Source organism: Sorex fumeus, unplaced genomic scaffold (assembly GCF_029834395.1).
Source record: "Sorex fumeus unplaced genomic scaffold, SorFum_2.1 ptg000018l, whole genome shotgun sequence".
Classification (NCBI taxonomy): Eukaryota; Metazoa; Chordata; class Mammalia; order Eulipotyphla; family Soricidae; genus Sorex; species Sorex fumeus.
The window spans coordinates 20,465,983-20,480,791 of NW_026606075.1; the positions used below are offsets into that span (position 1 = coordinate 20,465,983).

The 14,809-nt window shown below is 38.2% G+C and overlaps 1 protein-coding gene across 4 annotated transcripts in view; it reads left to right on the plus strand.

Annotated features, from left to right (window-relative positions):
• The window catches only part of SSBP2 (single stranded DNA binding protein 2), a 295,259-nt gene that overhangs the window by 48,404 nt on the left and 232,046 nt on the right, over positions 1-14,809 (plus strand). The gene's annotated exons all lie outside the window — the stretch shown is intronic.

A 14,809-nucleotide genomic window follows, 5' to 3' on the forward strand; every position in this document is an offset into this window, starting at 1 on the left:
TTGATGATGGGGCCAAAGAGATAGTACAGCGAGTAGGGCGTTTGCTCTGCATGAGGCTGACCCAGTTCGATTCCCAGCATCCCTTATGGTACCCCGAGCACCACCAGGGGTAATTCCTGAGTGCAGAGCTACCCCTGAGCAGGTTTAACCCAAAAAGCCAAAGATATATATAAATGTTTGATCATGTTTTCTATCTGTTTAATACTTTGAACTTTTTCAGTAAATTTTATGGGGGTGGGGAGAAGGCGAGTGTGAAGAGATAGTACACAGGGAGGCACTAGCTTTGCATGTGGCCAATCTGGGTTTGATTCTTAGTACCCCATATGGTCCCCTATGCATCACCAGATGTGATCCCTGAGTGCGAAACTAGAAGTAAGCTCTGAGCACCACCAGGGATGGCCCCAAAGCAAAAAACCAAACCAAAACAAAACAAAAACAGAAAAACCAAATCCAATAACGTGTATGTACATTACTTCATCCTGTCCCTTTCAATAGCAGAAAAGACTCTTCTTCTTTTCTTCTAAGAATATTGAGGCAACCATTTATTCCAAATGTTACTAATTGAAATACGATTTTCGAATTTCTAATCCACTGCTATTTCATATTTACCTTGCAGACTTTTAAAATTCTTTTTTGTTGTTGTTATTGTTATGAACTCACTTTTTCAGGCTTTTGTATCAAAGTCACAAGGCTTTGATGGCAAACGACAGAAATAGTCTCAATTCTGGAACCTCCAAATCTGACTATGGTGGGCAGGAATTGTTTCTGCTGAGGGCTGAGAGGGAAGGACCTCTAGAGGCTCTTTTGTCTTCTCCCGGAATCTTTGCCCAAATTTCAATATAAGGACACCCATTAGTGTAAATTAGGAACCCACTTGGCTCCATAAGCCCTCATATTTTCTAACGACAATAAAGTTGTTCCCTCAAAAGGTCACATTCTGAGGATTTAGAGACTAGAATTTCAGCAAACATGCCTTATTGGGGTGGGAAGAGAAGTAGACATTAGTTTCTAAAAGTTATCGTTTAGTTTAAAAAAAGAAAGAATCCACCAGTGATTCAAGCTCCCTGCCCCCCCCCCCCCCCGTGATTATTTAATAAGGAACTCCTTTGATCCTTGCACCCTGTGACCTCAGCTGAGATTATCTTAATAACAATACAATGCAGTTTAGACAGAACCTTCCTTGTTCTGGTTCTTAGGACCATGGTTGTCTAATGATTAGTTTGTAGAAATGCCCGTATTTAACATTTTATGTCCCTGGAATTTTCTTGAGCTAGAATGCCCAAAGTGAACTGAGATCTCAGCTCTTCTCTTGGGGTTAATTCCGTGATGAAACCCCTCTGTCACCTCTTGCTGCAGCTGTTCGCCTGTGCGGCTAAATGGCGCTGCTTCCCTTGAGGACTTAAACAGCTGATGGAAGAGGCGAGGAGGGAAAGTTTAGGTTAATCAGACTATCAGCTCACTGGTCTTTATTTTCTCTCCAAAAGATTATTCGATAAGAAAATGATGAAAAGACTTCTTATACAGTAAGATTCAGAGGACACCCGGAACTCGTAGTGCAACATGGATTGGCTAGAATTCTGGGACTGGCCTATTTATTTTTCTTCCTTGTATCATGCAGTACAGAAAAGAAGTACATGGTACAAAATAAAGTTAACCCTGTTCTGGGTCAACAGACAGTTAACCATATCACCAGCATATTATGTGTATCAGCATGATTGTTCTAAAGGCCAATGATGATTGGAGAAAATGATGATTTTGAGGTAATGCAGAGTTCTTGGTTTTACAGATGGGCTGAATTTTTAAATACTCAACTACAGCTGAAAGTGAACAAGTGTATTTTATTTTTATTTATTTTGTATTTTGGGTGGTGCACAGGTCTGCTCCTGACTCTGTGCTGGGGTCGCTCCTAGCACTGCTCAGGGACCACGTAGTGCCAGAGAACAGAGCGGCTGGCCCCTCCATCCAAGGTGTGCACTTAGCCCAATGAGCTTTCTGGCTCCAACAAGTTATTTTTAGCATATTATCTTTCTCTTTAACATGAGCTCTAACAAAGAACACTAGATTAGCTTCATACACTTGAGTTGTTGCCCTGGAATAATTTGATGCTTACTGAAGGTGTAGTGCATAATTCTAATAAATGGGGAAAAAGCTCCTTGCTTTCAGAAAGGTTACAGGAAAGCTGTAACATACAAAAAGTTGAGTAATGGTGTATAGGATAGTATATTAGCTGTAACACAATATATGGGATAAATGATATGGTCTTGTAATACTATGAGTTCTGCAGTGCTTGTGTTAGATAATTGTGGGAAGAATTACCTAAAACACTGCACAGAAGTCGAATGCAGCTAATTCCAAGAAGCTGTGATGATGATGGAACAGGAGGGGAAGAGGATGGAACAACATGGGAGGTGCAGAGACATCATCCATTTAATATGGTTGGTTGACAGCAAGGAAAGTTGGTTCAGAGTTAGAGCACATCCAGATCACAGGGTAGGTACAGTTTTAAACGTGTCTAATTTAGAATTTCTCTTGTTTTTCTTTTATTTATTTTCGGGGGAGGTTTCCTAAACAGTGCTCAGCTGGCCCCAGTGCCACTGCCAGTGATCCTCGCTGACCCGTTTTCTGCTAGGTTGGAGGAAGTACACCTGTTCAGACCCTGTGGTTGGGACAGCCTCACATTCCCCCAGGTGGTAGGTACTTGGGGGCTTCCTGATGGTGCTGGGATTTATATTCCTTATATTTCCAAGGTTTGAACAGGTATCCCAGTGCATGCAAGGCATGGAACCCTGACTGCCGGGATATCTATGCAACCTCCAGAATTTTTAATACTTTTACATTTTACTTTGTATTGAGTATTTGTTCATTTTCAAGCAATTAAAAACAATTTCCTTGCGGTTCTGCAATGTATATCAGAGTAAGATAAGGTAATTGAAAGGAATGACTGAAAAAGTACTAAATAACAAGGTTGGGTTTTAACTACTTTACATTTTGTGCAGTTGTTGAGGACTTGAATGTGATTAGATCAGCACTGTAGCACTGTCCTCCTGTTGTTCATAGATTTGCTCAAGCAAGCACCAGTAATGTCTCACAACAAATTGTGAGACTTGTTGTTACTGCTTTTGGCATATTGAATACATATGGGTAGCTTGCCAGGCTTTGCCGTGTGGGCGAGATACTCTTAGTAACTTGCTGAGCTCTCTGAGAGGGGCGGAGGAATTGAACCTGGGTCGGCTGCATACAAGGCAAATGCCCTACCCACTGAGCACGACAAATAATATAGATATTTCCAAATCATTAATTTAGGAGATAATTTAAAAATATCTCTAGGTGCTAATATTGAACAAATGTTTTGTTTTGTTATGGGCCAAACTCAGTGATCATGAAGGGCTACTTTGGCTCTCAGGTTATGTTACTTGGGCTTGGGCCACTTCAGCATGAGGTATTGGAGATGGAACCCAAGGCTCTTGCGTGTAAAGCATGTGATCCAGCCTGTTACTTCTGTAAAGTAAATGTCTTCTTGATTTGGTGGTGGTGGTGGTGGTGGTGGTGGTGGTGGTTGGGGAACGGGGCACTTGGGTCTCACTTAAGGTGCTCAACACTTATTCCTGGCTCTGTGCTCAAGGCTCATTCCTGGTAGTGCTCTGGAGACTATTCATGGTGCCTAGGGAATGAATGTAGATAGTCACATGCAACGCAAGTACCTTAATCTCTGCACTGTCTCTCCTGTACAAACGTTTAAATTTCTTAAGTGGAGGATTCAACTATATTGCTTTCTGTTAATACATCTTTGGATAGTTTTAACATATGAACTAACTTTTCTTACAGTTCTGGAATCCACTCTTGGTGGTGTCTGTGCTCAGGAGCCACTCCCGGCAGTGCTGTGGTGGGATTCATGTAGTCCTAGGGTTATAGCCCAGGGTTGATCATAGACAGAGTTTGTCTTCTACCTCCTGAGCCATATACCCAGCCCTTAAATGACTTATACAGACTTCCATGTTTTATATATACATTAATAAAAGAATGATATAAAGTGTGTAGAAAGCACCAAGCACAAGACTGTTCATATACATAGGCACTCTGTAATCTATCTGTTGGATGGCTGGTGGAATAAGATTTTTCTCATATGTAAATGAGAGAAAAACAGATTATTTTTAGATTTGTTTTTTAATGTTGATATGTATACAATTATAGACTGCATTATTTTATATAAAATTTTACTTTTATCTACATATGAAATAGTGCATTTTGTTTTGAATAGTTTTCCAAGATGTGTGCCACTGAAAATGCTCCATAAACAGGTTTTCATAAGAGACCAAGGCTGTAACTCAGCAGGTGAGCCCTTGCCCAGAATTCTGAAGCCCACTATGCTTTGTCCATCCCAGCATTCCCCCACTCCCCTCAAAAGCAGAAGAAATCCCATGTACTCAGTTTGCCACCTGTAAATTTACTTTAGGCTGAGAGCTGTACAAGGCTTGTTCCCTTTTTAAGGTTTGGTCTCTGGTACCTCATAGTCCCCCAGCACCACGGGGAGAACCCTTGAATACAGAACTGAGAATAGCCCTTGAGTACCTCCAGGTATATAACCCCTTCCCCTTTATCCCCCAAAACCCAACTCAAGTGGAAATAACACCCAAGTGGAAACAGCCTCTGAGCACTGCTGAGTGTGGCCCCAGACAAAAAAAAATCCCTGTAACCATACAGGTTTGGAAATGTGGTGTACATATTTATGTCAAGAAATTCTTAATATTGATTAGCATATTCAGTGCTCCTATTGGCCCAGCAGTTAAAAAGAAAAAATCATTTAAATTTAGTTCAGCATTTACAAAACAAAGATAGAATGCTTTTTGTTTTCTAGTTGAGTTCCCAAACATGTGGGGCCCCGACCAGCAATTCTTAGCCAACTGGGCCTATGGTACAATGCAAGGACCCAAGGATGCCATGCTGCTCAGGGTCTGCAGTGCTGGGAATATTCAGGTCACCCCAGTGGTGCTGGGTAGCTCCAAGGTTGCACTCAGTGGTCAAGGATTCTTTGGTACTGGGAATCAGCCCCGTAACATTTGTACTATATCCAGGCCCAAGCATTGTATTTCATGCAGTCTAAGTGCTGGAATTGAACAGATAGTGGTGTGGCAGGGAAGAGGGAGCTGATGGTGATCATTGTAAAACTTACAGGTGACTGGGAAATCGTATGTAAGGTTATACCATTTTTATAGGAGTTGGTGATGTTAAGTGAAAGCCTAGCATATCCTTCACAAATTGCAATCATGCCATCATAAATTATATGCACATTGTGAAGACCAAGAACAGAGTACAAAGGCTACCAGATGATTAAGAAGAATTCTCAACCCTCCACCTCATTGCTTAGGTAACATAAATGCCAGTGCTACTTTGGGATGGCACCGATTATGTGACCATTCCACACAGCTCATCTTGCTTGGCTTTTTTGTCTGGCTAGGGTATTCACTCACTGCCTGGCTTCCTAATTTCCTTGTCACTTCTGGAAGGAATTAAAGCAGCAGAAAAGCACCGTCACCAGGTATTTTTTTTAGCATTTATTCATTTAAGATAGCAAATATTTTCAGCTCTGTCTCACTATAGCTATCATACAAAAACATCAGAAATGTAGTGAAGAAACAATTATATAACTTGTCTGTGGGTACAGAGGAAAACTTGCCACAAAATCCAGGATCTATGGATTTAAAAATAGTATTTAAGGTAAAGTGAAAGATAATCTGAAAGGAGCTGATTTTTATTAGCATCCCTTTTGGATTTTCTCTTTTAAAAGAAAGCGATTACCAGGAAAGTAAGCACAAAGACAGACTAAATACTTAACAATTAAGTGAAAGAGGAATTGAATTTAAACAATTGAGCAGCTATCTTAATTATAATTATTTTGACTTTTTCCCTGGAAATGTGTGTTATGTTTCCCTTTGGACTTCCTCAGATACCTGCTGAATCACATCAGTGGAATTTTATGTATCCATTGAAGAGGCATCGTGGACTCTGACTCTGATCCTGAGCTTTGGAGATCCTCCGAGGTGTTACATATGTGTTCTATCATGACTGGCACATGTGTTTTGTCATGGCTTAATATCTTCAAAATGAGTGTTTTCAAAGCTCACTTCCAAATCTAATTTTGAAACTTCTATTGTTATTTAATTAATTTTAAAATGCTATGTAAACATTGAAGGTTTTTATAATTTAATGGGCAAACTGCTTTACCATTTAATCCTTAATTAAATATTGAACCACTTAAATAAAGTAGCCACCAGACAAAGAATATTGAATAAGATGTGTTGGGAAGTCAAAAGGCAGAGGGAGACAAAAATCCCTTATTAAAATGAGCCGCTTGTCCGTTGTAGTAAACACTCCCTAGTATTTACTGCATGTAAACACTGGCTCTTACTCTCAGTTATTCGAGTTCGGGACGTTAAGAGTATAGTCATAATATGGAAATCAAAATTACTTAACTTTTTTTGGCAGTTGAATTTGGAACTTTCATGGCAGCTTTAGAGTAAAACAGATGATCTCTTAGCTGGCTCTTGGCCATGGAAATATTATGCAGCCATTTCATAGGACATAGTGGTTGGAGGGAAAGGGTAAATGATCTATTCCTGTGTAGTACAGCGACTAAGAAATGTAGTGAGCCTGTTGACTTGGCATTTGCGTTTCATGACACACGTTTCATCTATACTGGGGTTTAGAACAGAACTCATGCTCAAACATCTGTATGAGAGTATAAATGGGAGGCATGGTGAGTACTATATCCATTGTTGTTGCACTCTTCAGAACTTATTTGCATTGCATTTTTTACACTTGGTGTTTTCAAGTTCCTATTTTGGACCTTTTATTTATTTGCTTCTGTTGTTTGCTTGAGTTCCTGTATATAGGTGGGTTGGCTAGTAGAAAGAATCTCTCTGTAGTCCTCTTATGAATACCACAAATCTTTACTACTAAAAGATCAGTGAACTTCTTTCAACGTACAACTAGTTTCACATACCTTTTTCTAAAACTATATTAATATTACAGTTAAATTTCAGTTGTCTGTGAAAACATTAGTTACTATGTAAATGTTTATTCTAGGGGGGCTCAGAGTTTAGATGCATTTATGGAATGGGACCTACTGTGTCTTCTTAGAGATTTATAATGTACCTCTAAGGTAAAAGACTGTGAGAGTTGCTGATGTAAATTATTATACCTACTTCTGAGTAGGTAGTACAGTTTACTACCTTAATTGTCTTGTATTTTGGTGGAGTTGTTTGGATAAGACTAAAAGGAAATGTCTCATTAAATTAGCTTTGTTGAAAAGCTCTTTTTTTGTTTGAGATACCTTCAGGGGAGTAATTGAGCACAGTGTTTGGCACATAATAGATACATCACAAAGAAAAGAATTTTTGTTCAGATCAAGAATAGTGAAAACCAGCATTTTGAGAACTTTTATGGCCTCGGACAGTATTTAGTTTTTCTCTAGAATCCTCCTTTTTGGCTTGATCCAGAAAATATTCTCCCTACTACTATTCACAGATGATATGATACTATATCTCGAAAATCCTAAATCTTCTAGCAAGAAACTCCTAGAAACAATAGACTTGTACAGTAAAGTCGCAGGATATAAAATTAATGCCCCAAAATTCATGGCCTTCCTATATGCAGATAATGAGAGAGAGGGAAGTGACATGAAAAAAATAATCCCATTCACAATTGTGCCCCAAAAAATCAAATATCTCGGAATCAGCCTAACTAAAGAGGTAAAGGACCTCTACAATAAAAACTACAAAACGCTACTCCATGAAATAAAAGCAGATGTGAGGAAATGGAAATATATTCTCTGCTCATGGATAGGAAGAATTAACTTTGTCAAAATGGTAGTACTCCCTAAAGCATTATGCAGATTCAATGCGGTCCTTATAAGTATGCCCATGAAATTCTTCAAAGAAATAGACCAAGCACTACTGAAATTCATATGGAACAACAAATGCCCACGAATAGCTAAAGTAATTCTTGGGAAAAAGATGTGGGGAGGCATTACCCTCCCCAGCCTCAAACTCTACTACAGAGCCTTAATAATTAAAACAGCATGGTACTGGACCAAAGGCAGGGCTGCAGACCAATGGAACAGGGTAGAATATCCATACACACAACCCCAAATATATGAACATCTAATCTTTGATAAGGAAGCAAGAAATGTGAAGTGGAACAAGGAAAGCCTCTTCAACAAATGGTGCTGGCATAACTGGACAACCACATGCAAAAAAATGGGCTTAGACCTCGACCTAACACCATGCACAAAAGTCAGATCAAAATGGATTAAATATCTCAACATCAGGCCAAAATCCATAAGGTACATCGAGGGCAAGGTCGGCAAAACCTTCCACAATATTGAGGCTAACGATATTTTCAAAGACAACACTCCACTGACCGTTCAAGTGGAAGCAGAGATAAACAAATGGGACTATCTTAAATTAAGAAGCTTCTGCACCTCAAAAGATACAGTGACTGAATACAAAGACAATCTACAGAATGGGAAAGGATATTCACCCAATACCCATCTGATAAGGGGTTGATATCAAGATATACAAAGTACTGGTTGAACGCTACAAGAAGAAAACATCCTACCCCATCAAAAAATGGGGTGATGAAATGAACAGAAACTTTCTCAAAGAAGAAATCTGAATGGCTAAATGGCACATGAGAAAATGCTCTACATTTTAATCATCAGGAAGATGGAGATTAAAACAGCAATGAGATATCATCTCACACCACAGAGACTGGCCCACATGCAAAAGAACAAAAGCAACCAGTGTTAGTGTTGATGTGGCGAGAAAGGGACTGTCCTTCACTGCTGGTTGGAATGCCGACTGGTTCAGCCCTTTTGGAAAACAGTATAGATGATTATCAAAAAATTAGAAATTGAGCTCCCATTTGACTCAGCAATAACACTCCTGGGAATATGTCCCAGACAGACAAAAAATGTACAGTCGAAATGAAATCTGTACTTCTATGTTCATTTCTGCACTGTTCACAATAGCCAAAATCTGGAAAAAACCCGAGTGCCCGAGAAAAGATGACTGGTTAAAGAAACTGGTACATCTACACAATGGAGTACTATGCAGCTGTTAGAAAAGATGAAGTCGTGAAATTTACATACAAGTGGTACTACATGGAAAGTATGATGCTAAGTGAAATGAGTCAGAAAGAGAGGGACAGACATAGATTGCATTCATCAGTGGAATATAAAGTAAGAAAATAGGAGACTAACACCCAAGAATAGTCGAGAAAAGTACCAGTAGGTTCACTCCATGGCTTGGAGGCCAGCTGCACATGCTAGGGGAAAAGGCAGCTCAGATAGAGAAGGGAGCACCAAGTAAAGGGTATTGGGAGGATCCTCCCAGGGTGAGAGATACATGCTGAAAGTAGACTATAGAGTGAACATGATTGCCACTCAGTGCCTCTTTTGGAAACCACAGCACCCAAAAAGAGAAAGAGAACAAAAGTGGTCTGGGATAGAGGGGATGGGAGGGTGGGAGGGATACAGGGATCATGGGTGGTGGAGAATGAGCACTGGTGGAGGGTTGAGTATTCAATAATTGTATAACTGAAACCCAAGCACAAAAATTTGTACGTCTCCAACTGTACCTCATGGTGTCTCACTAATAAAAATTAAAAAAAAAACGAAAATATTTTCCCCTACTTAATCCCCGTGGTTTTGTCTGGCGTCCTAGCATGGGGATTGGAGACCGAGGGAACCCAGAAAGCCTGAAATTCTTATTTCTGTTTATCCAGTGACTGTTGACAGATCTTCAGATAGAATTAATTTTAACTTGCATTCTTACATATAGGGTATTTTGTCTATCTCCTTATGGGTGGAAGCGCTGTTGAACTGGGAATATTAAGCCAAATTACTACCAGATTACTTTTTTTGTTTTTCTTTAGAAACCTTGAAAGGCATTCATGATTTGAAAAGTCACATGTTTGCTTCCTTAAGTACTCTTGGAAGGGGAATGAATTATATCTTCTTAATGTGGCCAAGTTTATCTATCTATCAGTATATACAGAATATTTACCACAATTGTAATGGGGTTACTGTTTCAACCATAATGTGGCAGACATTGTGCCAGGCTCTTTGTGATCTGTAATTGTCTCTTCAAGTCCAAGAGGTATTTACTCGGTAGTTTAATTTTGCAACCAAATGTATTGTCTCTGAGAGATTTATATTGTTTTCTAAAGATTGTAATTCTTTCCACAAACTGCCTATAATTCACTTTTCAAACTTAGTTTTACATCTTTGGCATTTAATAGAATGGAGAGTAATGGTCAGGAGAAAGCCACTTCTTTTTGTTCTTTTTAAATTCATTCTTTTAAAAACACATTTACACATTCTCATATTTTACTGAACCATTGAGTTAATCCTGTTTGGATTTTCTGTTTTATATGTATCTTGATTAGAAGTAACACAGTGGTACAGAAAGATGCTTGCTGAAAACCAAGAAATTAATCTGCTCATTTCCATTTTTCCTTGTTGCTCTCATTTCCGTGAGTGAGTCAGGCATAGCCAGGGCTGTGGCCGTTGTTGCTGGAACAGGATATTAACTGAGCTAATATTCCAGTGCCCTGTTAGGCCACCATCTTGGGAAAAATTTGTGGCAACAGAGAAAGGCCCTGGAATTCTTAGTGATATTTTTCAGTGGAGTTTTGGTTAATGATGTATGAATTGATGTATAACTGCTCAGAAATGAATGTGGTGCTCATTTGAGTGTTTGGAAGCAAGCATTCCATCTGACATTGCACTTAGAAATTATTTGTTTGAACTGTTGCGGCATTTTTCCTATTTTTGTCTTGAATTTTGGCATTTTAAATGAATAAAATAAATGTGTCATGTTGTTACTGAGGTCGTTTGTGTTTAGCTAGTTAATCGATGCCAGTGGATTGTCAAAGTACCTAAAACTATTAAAGCAGAGTTCTTTTCACAAATTATAAGAAACTAACATACCACTCTCCCTTTTGTTTTCTAAAAGTGATTCTTGGGAAGCCAAAATTGTAAAGTTTTAGACCTTACCCTCAGCCATTGGCGATTTCATTTTTATGTAAATTGCAGTACAGAATTTGGCATTTATTTTTGTCTAAATTTGGCAAATTCCTGCAAGTTCCTTCCAATTCCCTTTGCTTTCTATCTATCCTTATTATAAAAACTGAATTATTGATTAAAACTGGGATGACTTTTGGTATTCTCTGTATTAACTTTTTGTTTTGAGTTCAGTTGTGCCACCTTTGAAACTTGACTGAATTAAGAAATGTAAAATAAGTTGAATTTCTCGACAAGAAAAACTTTATTGTTTATAACTAATATTAAGAAAGAAGCTTAGTATGCTAAAATAGCTAAAATAGCACTGTAGCACTGTCCTTCTGTTGTTCATCGATTTGCTTAAGTGGGCACCAATAATGTCTCCATTGTGAGTCTTGTTGTTACTGATTTTGGCATATTGAATACCCCAGGGGGACCTTGCCAGGATCTGCCTTGCGGGCAGGATGCTTTCCGTAGCTTGCCAGGCTCTCCAAGAGGGATGGAGGAGTAGAACCTGGGTCAGCCACATCCAAGGCAAATGCCCTACCCACTGTGCTATCACTCCAGCTAAAATATTAAAATTCATTTTGACTCTAGTCGTATCTTGTTGTTGGCATTTTATATTAAAGTCTCGTACAACATGTATTTTCTTTGTAGTTAATTTATATTCTGTGTTAGTCATTGTCTGATTATTTTAAACAGTTGTATAAAATTTCCAATATCATATTTAATTTTTAAGGAGATTGTTTTTGAAAACAAAATTGAATATGGGCTAGAGTGATAGTGTAACAGGTATGGCATTTGCCTTGCATTCTCCTACCTGGGTTTCATTGCCAGCACCCCATATGTTCCAGGAGCCCCTCCCAGAGTGATCCCTGAGCACAGACTCATAAGTAAGCCCAGATCGTAGCTGGGTATGACCCTAGACAAACAAAAGAAATGGAATATAAAAATTAGATGTAATATAAAACATATGAAATACAATACTTATTTTCTAAAAAACATTTTAGATAATTTTATCAGAGTGTGGTTATATATGTTGAATTTCATTTTGATATGTTAAATCTATTATTGTAGTGCAATTTGGATATTTGAGTAATTAAGGGCTTTACATTTAGAATGATATGTTCTAGCTCAGTATTTTACCTGGCCAATTTATATTTTCTTGCTATGTCAAGATATTTATTTAGTTTTATAATTCATGTTTTGAGAAGTTTGCCAAAAGTAAAAGCCTATGATGTACAATACAGTTAATAAGGGTTTCCTGTGTACATAATTCCAACACCACACCCACAACCATCCTCCAGTGTCCCAATGTCCCTTTCTTTCAAATCCCCCCTGACCTCTGGGCTTACCCCAAACACCGTTGTATATTTCCTGGTCAATTTTAAGAACTTTGTTCTTTCATTAAGTAATTTTGAAAATGTGATCTAGTAAACAGTTGAGAACAGAGCTGGAATCTCACCTGTTACCTTCTTTTCTTCAAAATTTTCTAATTGCTAATTGTTCAAGATTTTGAACTACTTAACAGTAGGATTAAAAATATTTGGACTGATAGTCGACTCTGATACTTTTTTGTGTTTTTATTTCCCCAAACAATATTTTTGTTTTGATTGATGTTAATATGGTTAAATGGAAAATCATTAAAGGATTTTAATAAAGCATCCCGTGTAAATAACAGCTCTCTTATATACATCTCTCTCTGTATAAGTGTAACTATTTGGATGGAATAAAGAGTGGAACCAAAATTGTCCAATCTGTATTATTTAGTCTGAAAGAGTTTTCTACTACAGCCATTCTTCTTTTTCCAGAACAGAAAAAATGTTCTTAGCTCTTCATTTAATTATTCTTGCTGATTAAAAATGAAGTCACTTATCTCTTTGTTACATTGTGGTGTTACCAGTGAAAGATGACTTAATATCTCAAGTTTCTACTAGACAGACAGTTTTTGACAACCTGTCCTATGTAGATAGGATTTGGAGCATAGATAGTTAAGTTTATTTAGAAAGGAATCCTTGCTCATTTTATGCAAACTGAAGGATTAAAAAGTTTCCTTTCTTTAAGACTTTTCAAATGCCTTGTGTTCTTTCTTAGCTAATCATAGACAGCAATTTGTTGTGGGAAGTGTAGACTGAGATGTTAGGCCTCTTGCATTCCCAGCCATCGCCCACCTTCTTTCCTCAGATTGAATGTTTATAGTGCAGTTATATGTAGAGTCCCAGATCAAATGATGTACAACACACAAGACTCTTGTTTTTTAGTAGCATGTAGCTGTGACTCTATTCTTTTTATTACAGTATGGGAAAATGTGGAAATATGAATTTATATTCTACCTCAAGCGTATAAATCCTTGGATTTTCAAAAGATGGCTTGTAAATTCACTTGTTGGTACAGAGAAATATTGGTATATAATTGGTTAAGTTGTGTTCCTAAAAAGAAAATTGGTAAATTATATTTATATTCCCAGATGGTTCCCATACTATAGCTGCACTCCAGAATTAATGACTTCTTACTCTCTTTGGTGGGATGAGTTCCAAAGGTAAATTTAAAATTTAGTGAACTGTTTAGCTTTATAAGCAGTTCCCCAAGCCAGAGACTGTTCCTTGCTCCACCCCTCCTTACGTGCATTATTTCTGTCTCTTCTCCCAGTAGAGAGAGATTTCTACCTTCACCTACTGTGACAAGAGGAAAATGAAATCTCCTCTTTGCCTCTGTCAAGAAGGAATGGGCTCCTGGAAGTTAGAGAAATGACTCACACTGAATTCAAGAAATTTTATCAGGTCATTTTGAATGGAGAATTTCTGACACCTGGAAAGGGAAAGAGGGACGTTCAGATAGATGGAATAGTATTGGGATGGGGTCAAGTTAGTACAAAGGAGTGGGGGTAGAGTGGGTTGGCTGAAACAGCAGGGAATTGGAAGGGAATATTAAACAATACTGCAAGAAAGGGAACTGGAATCTTGGCAGTCGGCCTCACCAGGGGCTTGAATTTCTCAAATGCAGCACGTTTGCAGGATCAACATAAGCAAGTCAAGTTCTGCCTGGACACTGTTTCCTTCTATTGACACTTCCTTTTTATCAATAACAATATCCTTAGGAAATATTTAAATATACATAGACTGTATGGATCAGATTTTTCAATGTACTTTTAGCCATTTGAAGTTCTTTATTACATTCTCTTTTCAATTTCATGCTCTTTTGAATCTTTTCAAGGGTAAAAATTGTATCATTTAAGATCAATTAAAGATATATTTAAGGGGACTGGAGAGATTGCCCAAGAGGCTGAAGTACATGCTTTGCATGTGTGAAGCCCAGGTTTGATCCCTGGCAGGGCATGGTCCCCTGAGCATATCTAGGAGTGACTCCTGAGCACTGAGCTAGGAGAAGGAGATTTCCGGGGCAGGAGGGTAGCTCACTGGGCTGGATTATGTGCTTTGCAGGCAGGAGGTCTGAGTTTGATCCACACCTAATATGGGTATGGTTCCCCACACACACGAGGAGTGACTCCTGAGCACTGAGCCCCTGAGCAAAACCACGTGTGGCCCAATAATCAAAGCCCAAAGCAAACAATAACCAAAGTAAAATACAATTTTCTACAAGAAGAAAGCCTTATGAAAAAATAAAATGTGTCAACTATATCTCATCTAGTCAAAACAAAGATAGAACTTTCTATTAGTAATAATTGCACCTAGAAAGAAAACAACTTCTTTATGAATAAAAAATAAATATAGAAAGGTGACATTATTG